Raw genomic sequence first — 16,985 nt, 5'->3', positions numbered from 1 at the left:
ACCTGCAATGAATTCTAGACCTAGTGAAAGCCTATAAGACTCTCTTTGTTATTATTATTTCACAGGCTTTGGACTGGACCTGGTGTTTTTGAGACCTAGCTCAACGTGACAGAATTGCATTTCAGCTTTTCAGGTTACATTTATAGTGGAGCAACAAATATTCTGTGCTTTTTCAGGAATGGCCTATGGACTTCAGACACTGGGGGTAAGAAGCCATTCCCTTCAATCAGGGCAGGCAGACCAGGGCTTGAGCTGGGGGGAGTGTGTTTGGGTGTTGACCCACCGTCTGTGGGAAATCTTGCAGTGGCTGTTTAAGAAAAAGTCTTTGCCAGCTGCCTGCTCTGCTCCTCTGCCAGAGATTATCATCGTCCTGGAGTTGGTGAAAGGAAGTCTTTGGCCACGGGATCCTGTGTCTGAGCTCAAGACACTGATGGAGCTGCTTCAGTCTAATACTGGATTTTTGCCTGAGACCCTAGTGTGTGTGGACCTCTGCCAGCCCTGCCATGAGAGGAGCAGATGGGTAGAGGGTGATGAATCACCAGAAGGCTGAAGACCAAAATCATCTTCAGCTACTATATCAAGGTTTACCCTCACTTATCCATAGAGATGATGTCCATCCCAGGCACAGTGTCTATAAGGAATCTACCTCGTCCACGGTGACTCCAGTTGCCGGTGGTATCTGCTTTGATTTCTCATTGTCTGTCATTGTAAAGCAACAAGGAATCAACTTTAATTACCTCTACTCTGCCCTTTCTCATCCTTTTGTGCTTGTAGCTTTTCTAACAGTAGCTGCTTATGTGCAGTTTCCAGCATTCAAAGAAGAAATTGCACACTTGGGAATAATGTGAAATCTCTCTCTCAAACACCTTTTTGCTGCATTTATCCCTACAAATACCAATTGCTAAAAGAGCAGATGTCCTGGATACATAAACTTTATTATAAGTAACAGAAGAGGGGCTGTAGCAGATAAGAACATGTAGTGCTCATGTTTTTGTCAATGGCCCAGTGATACCTTTAAAATAGGAAGAGTGAAGATCTGGTTTGTACTAGGAAAACTGAGACAGCCCAGAGGTTAGGTGTAATTCACACCATCAGGCGCAGCGTATAGTAATCTTACTTGATGTTTTATGCTTGCTCTGATTCCTGTCTGCAAATAACAGAAGACAGCACTGTCAGAGGAGAAGAAAGGACAACTTGTGCTATTAACTCTGTTCTGTTGGCAATTTCTTCCTATCTTACTCTGCTTTCTTTTCTCTTATGAAGCTCTTTTTCTTTTGCCCAAGTGGTTTGTGAAACATAAAGGAAGAATATTTATATGTTCTCCTCTCCATTATAAGCACTCTGGTTGCCAGCATTGTGTGTGCATGCACCAACATGTGCGTCGATAACCAAACCAGAGCATTTCAGTCACGTGCTGCTGACAAGCTCCACTCATGCATAGCACATGCCTTTCCTTAGCTCAAAACAGATGTCGTTTCCCTTGACAGATGCCTCTCGATTCCTGAAAATAAAGTTGGGTAGAACTTTGTAGACTTTGTTTTGGTTTGGTTTTTGTTTAAATAGCTTCAGGTTAATAAGTATGTTCCCAGACTGGAGGGGAGATTTGAAAGACAGCAAATAGATGTTTCTGAGTTATTGATCTCTTTGCTCTCCAAAATAAATTACGTTAAATAGCTGTTCTCAGGGCCATGGCTTTAATGAGAAACACTGCTGTAGCTACACTTCCCTTTTCTCTAATGCAGAGGCCCTGCAGCTGAATCCTGCTGAGGACTGGGGATGTCATTCTTTCTCATGACTGCAATACTCCTGATGCTCAGCATCTTTCTTGCAACGTTATTCAGATGGACCCGATAATAAAAAAATGTGTACATGTCTGGGCTTCTATGGCTGCATGTCAGAATCAGGGTGAGCACTCTCACACAGACAGAAATGACTCTCAGGAAATGACTGCCTAGCACCGTTCTGGTGAACCATGCTCCTGGGTGACAGAGATGGTCATTAAGAGAAACTGTGTTTTTAAATGGTCGATAGGAAAACTAGTTGAAAGGCAAAATTGTCATCTGTTTGCATTGTGTATAATGCTTTTTACGCAAAGAAGGAAAGTTAGACTTGAGCAAGAATGCCATACTGAAGCAGGAAAAAAAATTATCAACTAAAATGCTTGCATGCCTGGGGAAAAGGACGTTTTCCAACAGAAGAAATTAGTCCTGCATCTTTAGCACATATTTCACTTTGCCTTAAAAGGAAACAGATACTGTTTTGAATTAAATGAGATGTTTGCAGGATTAGGTACATATGTTTCATTTGTATGGGATTAATAACAGAAAGAATTGGGGAACACAGAGTAATTTAATATATTTCTGGCTGCCAATACTTACGCTGCTAGGTAATTTAGAAAAAAAAATTATAGTTGCTCAGTGTGTCTGTAAGATTCCTTCTTCTCCTGTTTAGAGATTCCCTTTGAAATATGGGACCATGAAGGGCTCTTGTATCTCTCTCCTCTAAGTAGAATTACCATCCACAATAAAGGCCAGTCTCTTTTCATTGCAGCTCATTGCTGTGATGACTCATATGGATTCTCTCACAGGACAGACCAGATGTGTACGACTGAGCATACTTAAAGCAGGAAATACAGAAACGTGTGCGTGGTGAGCTTCGCTGTGTGCTGCTGCCTGGCCTGTGGCTGCAATGGGCTGAGCAGTGCTCAGGATTTACAGGAGGCAGGGACTGGCTAAAGCTACACCTTGACTAAAGGTCCTCTGTTGTTTTCCTGAAATAGCAATATCAAAACCATCAAACAATGTTGCAAAATCATCTCTCTTATTCTTCAGAAGCAATAGCTTTCATTTGACTAGTCTTTGAAAATGGCACTGTCAAAGTAAGTGAGTTGATACCCTAAATTGTGAATCATCATGTGAATATTGCTTTATTGTAACTCCACTTACATTTATTAACTTGGTTGTGCAGACTTATCGTGACCTGAAGACCAGGATGAGAAGTGCAGCTGCATTACTGGATAAAGACAGGCATAACACGCACATGTAGGTGCTGAAGATGTTAATCCAAGTTTAAAACCACCTGGATAAATTCAGTACACAAACACTCCTAGAAGGATCATATTCACAGCTCATAACTGCTGTTGCCAAGTTTTAAAAAGTATTCCTCCTCCACATAAAACATCTACAAAGGTGATGACCATGTTAGATACTTGGATTGATTTTATAAGAGGCAGTGCAGGTGAGTCAGCCTGTTCCCATTACAGCTCAAACTTAAAATAGCTTGCTGTAAATAATCTTTTATGCTTAACAAAAGCTCATACAATTCCTGATAATTAATTCATCACCCACACTGCCATTCAGAAGGCTGAGATCATTTCTGATGTTGTCTGGTTCACTGTTGAGGGCATGTCCAGAGAAAATACTGAAGACTGACAGTTTTGAGATAACTGTTTATGTTCTTAGGACCAAATTTACCACTTGTGTAAACTGGCCTATATCCTTCAAAGTCTGTTGAAAAATTCTGAGCACAAAAAGTTAATTAGAAGTGTTAGAGCAGGCCTATAGTTTCCTTTTTGAAAAGGCAAAGTCAGCTGGTCCATAAAGGTCATATTCCATGTCCCGGCCCCACAGGCACAGCACAGGATGGCTCCCTTGCTCTCAGACCAGGGTGCAGCTGATGAAACAGGTTGTAAAATATTAGCATGAGCCCAACAGCAGCTCTTAGTGTTGCAGGGGAAAACAACGCTTCCCTCTTTCCTGTTTTAAATGCAATTGCCTGTCATTAAAAGCTAATTCCATCAGCCACAGCCTTTCAGAATGGAGTGGAGGATATGATCTTTCAGCATCTCTGTGCTCCCAAACACCCTGGCAAGAACCTGAACCTCCTCCAAATTTTACAGATGTCAGGGACACGAGCAAAGAAACAGAAATCCCTGGAGATTTCTTGCTTCTGCAAGTATTAATGATTTGCACCACAGCAATGACACAGGCTGTAGCACAGCTGCTCTCTGCCGAGCCTGCAGGCCAAACGGGTGAGATAGGTGTGAGGAGAGGAAGAGGCTGGACATAACCAAGGTTATTTGGTAGGACTGAAGCGAGGGTGAGACCAGAGCACAACCGTCACATTTACCTTAGGGTTTCCCTAGGGAAGTCTTATGACCTGCCCTGCTGTAGGCCTGCATTTCCACGCGCAGGGTCAGGTATGTAGGGGGAAAGAAGGCAGCTGTACTCCTTCTGCAGCCTCCACCCTGCTCAGCCACTGCTTCTGCTTACATACCAGGAGCACGGTGGTGATGCTGTGTGCTGCCCTCTCCACCACTGTGACTGTAGATGGCTCCAGCCTGTCACCAGAAGCAGAGAAACAGGCACAAATAAAGAGACTAAAAAAAACCCCCAACCTTAAATCATGAACACTTCCTCTTCTTTCTGCAGGCTTTTTTGGTTGTGGCTTCTTTGTGGGGTTTTTTTTTGGTAACCTCATTGAGAAAACCCCATCCAATTAGAAATGGAGATGCGGGTAAGCCATGAGCTGTGGCTAGCTGTCACAGCAGCTTTAGCCACTTTGTAGTTGTTTTCTCACTGGGGAAAAAACAGATGCGAGTACTTATAGTATCTGACTGCCAAACCTAAGGAAGAAGAACTCATTTCCTCAACAGCTATTGTGCCCTTCTGGGGGAGTGTGAAGTGCATTTACTTTGTGGGGAGAGTAAAAGCTGGGGAGGTGGCAGACACGAGAAAGTTCTCTTCCTGAATGTGTCAGGAAGACAATTTCTTCTTTGTAGAAAAAAAGTAAGAAATACTATAGTAGGAAGAGCAGATACTAGGGCTGTGGCAGAAGAAGATCAGTCACACAGATGGACCACAACTGGGACATGTGGGTGTGGAGATGAAGAAGGATGCTTGCCCTCATAGTGGCAGTGAATTAACAGGTACAGTAAATTTATGTCTTGTGGTCACCTTTTGGGGGAGGAAATGAATTGCCAACAGCAGCAGCAACAACAAAGAGTCATGACAAACCCATCCGGAGGACCGCAGCAGTGACCTCGGATTTAGCTGCAGCTGTATTTTCAGCTGGTGGAGAGTGCTGGTGAAGCGAGGCAGCAGCGCTGCCACAGGGTCTACACCCAGCAGGTCCTTTCAAGGATTCAGGATGGAGTTAATATGCACATTGTTGCTGTTTGATGAGGTTTCATCTGTCTGCTGCCTATAAGGACCCAGGAAATGTCCTTGAGAGGGCTAGAACCCAGGAAACCTGGCTGTGGCAAAAAGCCCATTAGCTTCAGAAAATTGCTAGAAAGGGTTTTCCTAGAGCCTCAACCCATCATGGTGATGGGCAGCCTTACCCCTGCGGAAGCCCCTTGCTATGCCCCAATGTGATGCTGTGCAAGTCTGGGCCAAGCTGTGCTCAAGGGCAGATTTTACCCATGGAGGTGGAGAATGACCCCAGGGCCTCTGCGGGTCGGAGGCAGGCAGGACATGGTACATCTTGTGACAGCCAGGACAGACAATGGGACACATCTATTAAGTTCTTGTTTCACATAGAGGAGCTTCTGATGACTCTCCCCTTGCCATGGAACTGTGCTCCAACTCCCTCCCTGTGGATTATGTGGAAATTGAGTGAAACCAATACAGTAATATCTTGCCAAATTTGCAGAAGCCATAGCTTTGGGAAGTGAACAATCTCATGCATCTCAATGGGATTATTACCTCCTGAGTTTAGAGCTAGCAATTCAAGTAGAACCATGATGAGCTATTTTACTTTTGATCACTTAGATGATGCATCTATCTTATTCCATGGTGTCAAACTGCCTCTCGTGTCTGCACGTGCTCTCAAGCCCAGCTGCACAAACTCACGTCTTTCCACCAGACAATTTAGATGTAATTGTATCTCATCAAGGAGAAAATCAGTAGCACTCTGCAAACCTAGAATGTGGGCAGTATTAAATACATGGCAGTTAATATCAGGATAAACAAAATACAGGCTGCTGAAAAACTTCAAATTTCTCCAAGGAGTTCTCTCTTACTCCTCTGTTTTTCCTTTAATCAACATTTTCAGTGAATACAGCACAGAAATTCTGTGACATCTTTGCTAAATCTGGGCCCTTGCTGCAGAAGACATACAAAATCCTGTCAGATAAATTTACAACAAACTAATTCCTCCTTCTAAAAGGGGGGCAAAGACAGTTTCTTGACACTAAGAAACAGCCTAATGTGGGCATATAATGCTATTTTAGTGTCATAACCTATCTTCTCCATCTCCAAAAGAGCCCATATCTTCTGTAGATTCCTTGTTGTATTTGCCATTTGAATATCTCAGACCAAAAATGGTATCTACAGTGTCACTGGCTGCTAACGTTTAACTGTCTGAATTGCTTCCTAACTAGGAGGTGTCTAGGAAGAGTTAGATGCCATTTGCTGTGGCCACAAGTGGCCCAAGGGAAGTGGCCTGGAAGCCAGCCCCTTCCCCATCTGTGTAGCAATACTGAGAGCTGATGCTTGGTCTCGTGGCTGATGTTGTCTAAAGGGAAAATAGTACTGGGGAAACAGGGAGTAGTTTCTTACACCTGTTTGTGTGAAGGCAGAACAGGCTGCTGCTGGCCCAGGTGCCTGGTGGGGCAGGTGAAGGTACAGGCTGGGAATCAGCACCAGCAGCTTTAGTAGTGACTCCCATGTATGGATCTGTAAGATGAAAACATCTGGAGTCATAAAACAGTGAATGTGCAAATAAACAAATGTAGATGTTGTTGCAGATTTGATGAGTACTTTGTCAAACATGTCATTTTATTTAAAGAATATGGAAAACATCAAATACAAAAGTGGTGACTGATTTCAGAAACTTGAGTCTCACCTGGATATTCTGCTTCTTCACATTCTTTTTGTCTTTTGCTCATTACTGTTGTCTTCAACTACTATTAAGGCACCTTTGGGAGCCTCCTTTGATTTTCTGCATTTTTGATTCTCGCAAAACCTGCTCTTCCCTTTCCTCTACAGTGGCCTTTCTTCCCTGTAGTGCATCCATTCTTCATCAGCTGGGAGCTCACACATGCACACAGTTCCCAAGATGCAATCACATGTGCTGACCATTGCAATCTTCTTGCCTGACTCTGCTCTCTGTCACACTCTAAGGCTCCTAAAATGATTTCTGTACAATTCACACTTGGCTGTGTGCAAATCAGACCTCTGTGTTTTTCTGAACATGTTTTTCAACAGGTGAGTCAGAATGGAAATAGTTTTGTCCCTTAAGGTACCTTTATTGCAGCATCTCTTTCCACAAGTAAAGTTCGTAATGTCCCAGTGCACACATAGCAAGTATGTGGATGTGAATGCATTGCACTGGTGGATGGTGCCATTGGCATGATGTCTTAGGTCAGTGTACAGATTGAGATGCACCAGGAATTCCAGCCAGACTGGTTTTCCAAGCCTGTAGGTGAGAATGCTGTAAAATGAAAAAGACTGGAGTATTACTTAACTATGTGTCTTACATGGGGATGTAGGGGTGGGTATTATTTAAATGGGCCTGTTATTTTGCTACAATTACTTACTGGTGGTGCATAGACTAGGGACACTAGCTAGCAGCTCTTTGGTGTTGGGATGCTATGCTTGTCCTCCACCACCTAGAAGATATGCTCTGAACTCCACTTACTTAACAGCAAGGGAAAGCCTTTATCAGAGAGGATACACTAAGAGTTTCACACAAATGCTTTTTCAGCAGCTTCACAAGCTCCTCCTTGTGATTTAGAAGGAACAGCAAAGAGCCTGACTTGCTCAAAACTCCTGTTTGGATGTCTGTCTTTAGTTAGGGGAAAAATCTTTAACACAGAGCCTGTCCCAGTGAATCACTGTTGCACAGCTGCAGTATGAGCAGTGTCTCACCACCGGGCACATGCACATTCAGCAGAGCTGCCTGTGTGGCACTGGTGCTGATGCTTCCCCAGGACTTCCTTCTGGGTCTGTTCTGCAAAACCCCGTGGTTTCTGTAAGGGTGCACAGTTCACTGAGGTCACTGGCAGCTACATATTTTAACACATGCTTAAAATTAAGGATATTTTCAAGGGGTTTTCTGAATTAGGATTCAGGAACTCAGCCTCTCCCATGTTCCTCATTAGAGGTGCTGTGATTTTACTTCGAGCTGCAGATCTATTGATTTACATTCAGAAGAGAAAAGGAAAATCAATGATGAGTGGAACAACTGTGGGGTGAACTGCACATAGGCGAGGTCTGTAAGAGCGAGGTTGGAGGAAAACTGCAGCCATTTCGAGATGCTCAGAGTCTCTTTTCCCCTGAACTCTGTCTTGAAAGAAATAAACATTCTTATTTTAATCAAGAGATTTAGTGATCCTCCCTTATAAGCCTCACTACATAAATCACATTTCTGAGAGCAGGATGGCAAAGATTGATGACTAGCCACTCCTGCAAAAGCAGCCTCTGCTGGGATGCACCATGTTTTCATATTCTACTGGTGAGACACCTGTCATGTTATGTGTTGATTTTTCCTTTGTTTGTCAAAGGCACGGTTTATGTATGGGGACTAATCCTCTGATCCCTATAGGAAAAAGAACAAAGATCATTTGTTTCCAATGAGCTTTAAATGAAAATCCAGAGTGCCTAATTAGGTAACTTCTTAACTCCCTGACTACTGCAGTCTGTTGAGCACTGTTTCTTGCCTTGCCCGACTGTTGAACACTGTCTGTCTGCCTGTGACCCTTTCACAGAAATAGGACCTTAGGGTGCATCTGCCTCCTGCCTGCTGACATCCCAATTTCTCTTGCAAGAGTTTGTGATTTCTGGAGCACTGATGTACAAGCCACCCCTCTCTGACAGTGTGCTAACTGAAGCAGATAGACAGACACACCAGCTCTGAGAAATTGCCAAAGTTCTGATCATTCTTTATGCAGCTAACACAGGAGCTGTGGATATCTTGATAAAACCTACACGGATTTTTATTTCTGTTTCCTTAGTGGGCCAGGGCTTTTCTCACGTTGAGAGCAAAGCCCTGCCTGCGCAGCACCCTATTTCTCCCTCCTATTTACTGCTGACTTCTCCCTTGTACCTTGCTGGCTCCTGCAAGAGAGGTCTTTGCTGCTGGTGCTTTTTTCTTTTTCAATTTCTTTTTTCCTCTTTCTCTCATTCCAAAAGGCTTAATTTCCCTTGTAATCTCTCATCAGGTGAATTCCTAATCAGCCTCATCGAGCGATGCTTCTGCCCAGCAAAGCGTTGCCTGGCTACAACCTGTCTGGCGTTAGGAGCTGAAAAACTGCCTTTACCCAGAATCACAATGTAGCTTTGTCCAAAGGTGTGCCACCTAAATGGATGGTCATCAAAGTTTAATGACCTCATTAGTACTTGTTTGCAGAGTGCAAAAGCAAGCACTTTCACTTTCTGTGAGACACAGATTAAAACAAAAGAAAAAGGGAAAGGAAAAGGCAAAGGAGACTCATTTTCAAGACAACTGGCAGCCAGCCCAGTATGAGCAAAGGTGAACCACCCTTAGCAGACAGCAACAGGTACTGCTAATCATAGACAGTTTTCTGCATTGCCATACTATTACTTCTGTGAATGTGTATATACATCCCTGAATACATGGGAAGTCAGTGGGAATACACAACCCAGTCAGGAATATGTATTTCTCCAATTTCAGGTGACAGTAAAATGACTGCAGGTCTGAAAACTCATGGGTTTCTGAGCTTTGTATTAGACTGATGGACGAAAAGTCTACTCCAAGAATGACTCCCACAGTGAGAAAACTGTCCTTAAGCTGGACCATGAAACATAAACATCAAAACCATTGCCATCATAATTAATACTAATTGTGTATTTTTATGCTACTGTAACTGCACTGGTGTGGAACAGAGTGGACTAAATCCTTGAGAGGCAAGTGTGGAATAATTGAAAGTCGTGTCTGGTGCAATTTGTGGTCTCAGGGAAAGTTCCTAAAGGCCCTGGGGTTCGCTGGTGAGGTTCATCTCACCTAACTTGAAGGACTTGAAATATAGGTGCTCTTTATGCCTCAGTCACTAACGTCTCCTCTAGTCAGAGAAGAGAAACAGGCAAAGGGTGAAAGGGTGCATCATCCATGTTCATCCAGGTCTCTGTTCCACTTTGATGACTGAGACTAGGTACCTAACTTAGAAACAGATAAAATTAAATTGAATGAACCCTATCCTGAGATATTATATAAAATCAACCCTTCTTACAATGTTTCCACAGAGCTGTTGCCATGCCACAAAAGTCATAACCAGCAAGAAGACTGGCTAGAGTAGAAGAAATGTTCTGGTTCAGGTACAACATAGCAGTGTTAAGGCAGAGAAAGTCCTGGGAGAGGAAAATATGCCATGTTTTGCTTTCACCATTAGTATTTCAGAAGTGAATCTCTCAGAAAATAGGAGGACAAAACTGAGAGTCACCACAGCAGTATTTAATATAAGGAGCTGTATTTTTTTAGAGGAAAGCCATGAAAGAGTTTTAAGAGGGAACCATGGGGAGGCCAAAATGCTGCATAGACGGGGGACAGAGGGCAGTCAGCCCAACCGTCAGGTCAGCTGAGACCCTAAGCACTTAGGAGAAACCTGCTATAATGTTTAAGTGTAATTAACATTTCCATTTTACTGGCATATCTTTTTCCTGCTTACTAGCTTTTGCCTGTGATTTTTCACATGTCCACTGCTTTATTAGAGTAAATTTCTTTAAGTTTCGTTGATGTTAGAAATTATCTTTAACAGGCATAAATTTCTTTACTACTCCAGGGTCGACTAATCCAAAAATAAAATGGTGTCTGCTGGTGAAACAGATGCAAATCTCTGAGCCTTAAAGAGCAGAGCATGCAAGTCAGTGTGGGGGCTGGTACTGTCAGCACGCAAAGCAAGCAGAATGAGGTTAAACAGCATCCTCTGGCATGGCATAGGCCACAGAAGGGCATCTGCTGCTGTTATCTCCTCCTGTGAGCATTTTTGAGAGTTCAACAATTTTCCCATTCAATACAAAGACAATGCATGGCTTTCAAAGGTTGTTATGACACATGGGGGAGACCCTTTAGCTGGTATCACTGTTGATACCAGATTGAGAGCACTGAGAAAAGCTACTGAGTGGTGAAGTTCAAGGCATTAAGCTTGCTCAGGATAAGCAAGGGCTTGACTTGCAGTCATCCTCTTCCCTGGTCAGTGCCGTAAGCTCCAGGGCTGTCACCAGATGGGATCTGCCTCTTGCCCAGCAGATTCTGCAAAGACTAGCTAAGGGAAAATGCATAGATGCAAGTTTCTATGAAGATTTTGGACTGGTTGTGGTTATTGTTGTATGTGTACCTCTTGAAGGAGTACTGTACTGAAAAGTTAGTGACATGACCTAGTCACGCTGTTGTGATGGCCATGGACTACTCCTCTGTGTGATGCTGGGAGGTAACTTAGGAAGGCAAATTGGTTTGCAGTCACTCTGCAGAGAACCACAGCTCCAAGGGAAAATCCTTAGGGTTTCATGCCATGAAAAAGGTTGACATTATTATGTTAGCTGCTATCCTAAAAGGAGAAAGGACAGTCCGTATCCCATAGAGTTTTCTCCAGGTGTCTCTGAATTAAGTGTTTAGAGGAAAGGATCAACAGGTATGTCTTTCTCTAAGGCAGGCTTTATGATCTCCACAATCTAGCAGCCGCAGTTATGCTCTTTGGTGTACAAAGGAAGAAGACCGCCTTCTGCACAAAAAACCCCAAATGAAAACAAAACAGTGAATCTCTATAGGATGGGTTGTACAGGAACTCAAACTAAATGGTCATAGTGGTTCCTTGCGGTTATGCATTATGCGGTTCCTGACTCAGTTATGCATTAGTGAACCTGGAAGTGATTTCTGAGCATGGCACTGGAGGGATAAACCAGGATGGTCTCTTCAAAAAGACATTGAAAAAATGAAAAGATATGAAAAAATCCAGCCTGCCATCTGCACCTCTAAATCCTTTGAGGTTCATGCTTCAGCTACTACTTGCAGTATCAGTTACTAAGCATGTACATGCATGCCAAATAAATGGCTTAAGAAGGTACACATGGGGCACTCACTCTCCTTCCCTCATATAACAGACAAAGGAGGCTCCCTAAATCAGCCCACATGCCATTTCTTTTCTAAATATAGAATTTTTTCCAGCAATGAGAAAGAAGCTAGACAACAGCTTCCCTCATAAGAAATCTTAAACAGCTAAGAAGCTTGATTAATTACTTAGGGATTTCCCTTGGGCTGTTACTAAGGTAACGGGAGTAAAAGTGTTTAAAGATGTCTGAATATGCTGTATGCACTAGAGTACACCATGGCTTTTCAGCAGCACCTTGCATTGCGAGTTTTATGCAGTATTAATGTAAAAAAATGAAAGGTGTGTGCATATGTGCTTGTACCCATGAAAGTGCAGAGCCCACACAGTCCTATGAATCCTCAGCTGCATTTGCTGACCACAGAAGAAAATCTGCTTTGGCTTTCAGGAGGATGTAACAGGAAAGGAATATTGATGCCCATGTAAAGGGTGCAGGGCACACTTCTCTTCCTAGCTTTATGATGCCTTAATTTTGCTAGCTGATTAAAAATATTTTCTCCTTCTCTCTCACCGTGTTTGGAGAGACATAGCATTGGCTCAAGGATAGACTCCCGCTCTCCAGGGCTCCTTGCTCAGGTGGAGCCACCCATGCTGTTGCAGGGCCCCCTGCGGTACCCTCCACCACTTGCTTTGACCTGCAGCATGGTGCAGTGTAAAGTCCCTGTGCTAAGCGATGGTGCTGCATAAGTTCCTGTAGTTTCACGCTCCGTAGCGGTAATGGCTTTTCTGGTAAAAACTGGTGAGAAACAAAGCAAGAGGTGGTTATAGTAAACAATATGCCCCTTATTAAAACACCATTACCTTGTGGGTAATCTGAGATCATTTGGTTACAGGGGAGAACAATCATCTTGAGTGATGTTCATGCCAGTATCTTATCAGTGTTCATGCCCAAGGTAGGTAACACAGGATGTGGAGGTAATTAGAAATTTTGGCCACTTATTCAGCCAGAGAAACCATCTCCTCACTAACAGATCTGCTTGCATCCTTAGGAAAGGAGAAGGAGAGTTCAAGACAAAACTAAGGAAAGACATAGCTCACAAGACTGATATGAGATAACAGCTTGTTCTGAGTTAATGACAAACCTCTAGTGGTCTGAGTTTCTCCACCTCCCAGTGAGGTTATTTTTTTTCTCCTTGTCTGACATTCTTCTTCTCCCTAGAGCTTTTGCATGTAGCTCACAGCCTCCTCCCTGTCTCTCACTTCTGACAAATGGCTCTGCCCAGCTCCTCTAACTCTACAGCTGAGCCAACCCAAAGTCTTGGAAGGACTCATGCTGACTTGGTAATTTTTTATTCATTGACATTAATTTGCTTTTTATCATGTTCCCAGCAGTGACCACAAGGAAAAACTCTTAAGTTTCCAAAAGGAGCCACTCAAAAATGTGACACTTACAGGGGTTTGTACTATGAGTTGCTGAATACCCATAGCTTTCACTTGGCACCTCACAGGATGCTTATGGCTCAAAATGTGCAAGAAATTAATTCTTCTGGTTTACTGACGCTGCCTGAAAAATAAATAAGAAACATCCTGGAGGAACTGAAATAAATTCTGTGAATATTTCTTGGAAAAATTGGGAAAAATTCCAGTGCGTGAAACAAAAGGCTCCAGTGCAATTTGAAGAGTTTGGTATTTGTCAATATTGTTTGAAAATGTAGTCACAGCATTGCTTTGTGTTACTGCATCTGTATTTTCCTCCCCAAATAGTTTCATCCAAATTGTTGAGTTCTGTGTATCATCTGGAAACCTATGACTACTGTTGCTCGGCTATGACTACTGTTGCTCTGCTAAGCTGTTGAATACCTTTAAACTATCCTTTGAATAGTGCTGCTATCACATAGCTAACCACATAGCCCAGGTAGCTCATTATAGTACAGCAAATTAAAAGTTCTTTGGCTCCCTGTTTCTATACTTCATAAATCACCCACTTCAGGGATATTTAGGAGATATGAGCCTTACTAACAAGATGTTATCACTATTATTTTGAAGCATCTGTCCACCCATGTGTGGTAGGCAATCAAGATGGAGAAGTGTAACTGTTTTACATCACTTTTCCCACAGCAGGCATTTCTTTTTTATAGTCTTGACAAGACAAAGCTCTGCAGGAAGGATAGAGCAGTGACAGAGTTTCATCCTCTCTTCCAGCTCCACTTCCCCTGGATGCAATTTTTTCCCATTGAGCAATCCTTGTTCTAATGAGCTTGTTTCTCTCTCCTGAGAATCGACAAAGCTGTTTCCATGAGTGTATCACAGGGAACAGGTACTGGATGACTTTTTAATCTCTCAGGAAAAGGAGGCAAGCGGGGTGCTGTCTGCAGCAGTCTCCTGTACTGCAGCAGCAAATTTCAGCCTCTAATCCAGCAGCACCTCAGGCACTGGTGACAGTCCTGCCTTCTGCTTCATCTCAGTTTGGATGTGCCACTCCTGCCAGGAGCAGCAGCATCCCAGAGGGTGCTGCCCTGCAGGAAGGGGTGAACCGGTCCCCTGCACCATGACTGCTGTCCCTGCTGGGACTCTCTGCACACAGGGGCGAGACTGGCCTGCCCACTCATCTCACAGCCTGCAGCGTGGCAAGAGGCTGCGTGGACATCTCTGGCCAGCTAAATTCCCACATGGGGATTGCCATTAGAACATCTTGAAAAAACAGGCCACAGTTTCCAGGACCTTTCTTTCTTTTACTTTCTTGGAAGGCAAATATACTGAGTTTTTGCCCTAAATTAACCAAGTCCATGTCAAGAGGACTCTGTAAAATGCATACAGTGTCAGGCAGGGACATTTATATCAGTGTAAGACCATGACTCTAAGATGGCCAAGTAGGGATATGCTGTGGGGCAAGGTAAAACATTCTCAACCCTCTGCTACCAACAAGAAGGATGATTTCTAGCAACTTTTTCCAAGATATTTTCTGGTGTTACATTTCCCAGAACACACCTGTAGAACCAGTAAAGAACACCCAGCAGGTACCGCGATTGATGTTCAAGTGGATTAGTTTAAACTGCTGATAAAAGAAGACCAGACTGTGAAATGGAGTATCTGAGCCACGCTTACAGTGAGGGTATGTGTTGAGTACTATTCATTCTTTTGTGGACACGTTGCCTTGACTTGATAGGCAATAACAAGAAGTGTGAAGTGCTGGACTTTTTAAGTGCTTAAACTGTTTGCTCCATGAACTTGAGTCAGAACCTTAAGATAAAGAGAGAAACATGCCCTTGATGAACCCAAAATAGTCCTCAAAGGAGCTTTGAGTAAAAGAACTATTAGAAACTCCCTGCTCCAGCATCATAATGAAACTGTGAGTGCAATTTGAAGTGATAAAAAATGAGGGAACACCAAGTTCATGTGTAACTGCAGTAACACTAGGATGAAAAGCAGTGATCACTTCCAACTGTTCAAGAAACATTTGTGGGAGCTGTTAGGCTCCATGTTTACAACTCAGATTTGAGGGTTTTCAGAGCAGCCTGCACAGTTCTGGGTTCATACGAGACAGAGGACAACAACTGATGATGGTTTTTGTGTTAGTGTAGCAGAAATAGAAAACAAAAGCAAAATGACATGCCCCTTGGCATTTATTACTTTGTTTACTTTCATTTACTTAGAGCTTATTTTTGTATTCTGTGAGCTAATTTCCTTGGGAATTGATAAATAACAACTTCCTGGAATATTTTCACCCCTGTAAAATCTTGGCATGCCTTAACGATCTCTCAGCGAACATAAGGCGTTCAGACAGAATTTCCCACCCTCTCCACCCCCACAGAAAACTGTTTGGAAAAGAATCATGATAAAAGAAAATCTAAGATGTGCTATGAAGCAAGAAGAAGGGGAATAGCTTTTCCTTGGACAGATATCTTTTTGTGAATCATGAATACAAAGTTGCCAAACATCGTAGGTCACTCAAACGTGGAAAAAAAGAACACATTATTAACTGTTTTACTGCTACTGGACTGCTGGGGTAGATCTAGGCACGTGCAGCTCCCTGGATACACTCTGATGGCCCATGGATGGAAAATAAATTAACAGAGGCAAGGAGCAGTGGAAAACCACCAGCAAGTTAAGCCAGAATACATTTGTGATGCGGCTCCTTAGGGCTTGTCTGCTATAAATGATTCTTTCTCCCCCCTGCCTTTAATTTCATATACTTTTTTTTTTTAGTCAATATGATAACTAACACGTGTGAACTACTATGGTATAAAAGCACAATGAAGGCACTTATCACAACAAGATCAGCTCTGTGCTCCTGCCTTGAGGCCTACCTTGGCAAATTTGCCTCATGCTAGAACTAAAATTGCCTTGACTTCGCTGCATTTGTGTCTCAGGATAGGTCTGTTAGTTACCTTTTTAATGGTGAGGATAGACTTTTACACTGTGGTTTTCAGAAATCTTTAAAGTGAAAATCTGATTTATAGCTTTGGAACTGAAGCTGATATACTGGTTTTCAAAATGAGTAATAAACACTGATTAGTTGTGAATGGTCAGTGCAGAATTGGCCCATTACTGGCCACTTCTTTCTTGACTTATCTTCCCCTCTATGTCCACTTTTTAATCTGTATTTTGGCTGCCCTAAGCTGAATCTAAGTGGAAAAGAATGAAAATTAACTCAGTAGAAGACACTTTCTGTAGTCTTTCATCTCTGGAAATGCTTTTAATTACCAGATTAATTTACTGTTCATGTAGTGGATTTATTGAGCTTTAGACAATCTTTCAACATTTCATCTGAGGCAGCACACTTGCTTTAAAGTGCTGGTGATAGATGTTTGCTGCTGCTGTTCTAAGCAGGATAGACCCAGATGTAAGCATTGCTTTATGAAAACCATTTTCCTTGCATCTGTCTCTCTAAAACCAGAAAGGATGCAGGTGCAGATCCCAGGCAGTATGATCAACATGCCAAAGTAGTATCGCTGGGACACCATAAAGCCAGAAAAGAGAT

General features: G+C 42.8%; 1 long non-coding RNA gene across 1 annotated transcript in view; it reads left to right on the top strand.

Moving 5' to 3' along the window:
* Positions 1 to 4,511: 4,511 nt before the first annotated feature.
* Positions 4,512 to 16,985, top strand: part of LOC129784343 (uncharacterized) — a 33,106-nt gene continuing 20,632 nt past the window's right edge. Inside the window, exon 1 of the long non-coding RNA XR_008746989.1 lies at positions 4,512 to 4,927. This is a non-coding gene — a long non-coding RNA (uncharacterized LOC129784343). The remainder of the gene's footprint in view (positions 4,928 to 16,985) is intronic.

Source organism: Falco peregrinus, chromosome 4, assembly GCF_023634155.1.
Source record: "Falco peregrinus isolate bFalPer1 chromosome 4, bFalPer1.pri, whole genome shotgun sequence".
NCBI lineage: Eukaryota > Metazoa > Chordata > Aves > Falconiformes > Falconidae > Falco > Falco peregrinus.
This window is presented reverse-complemented; position numbering and strand designations above follow the sequence as displayed.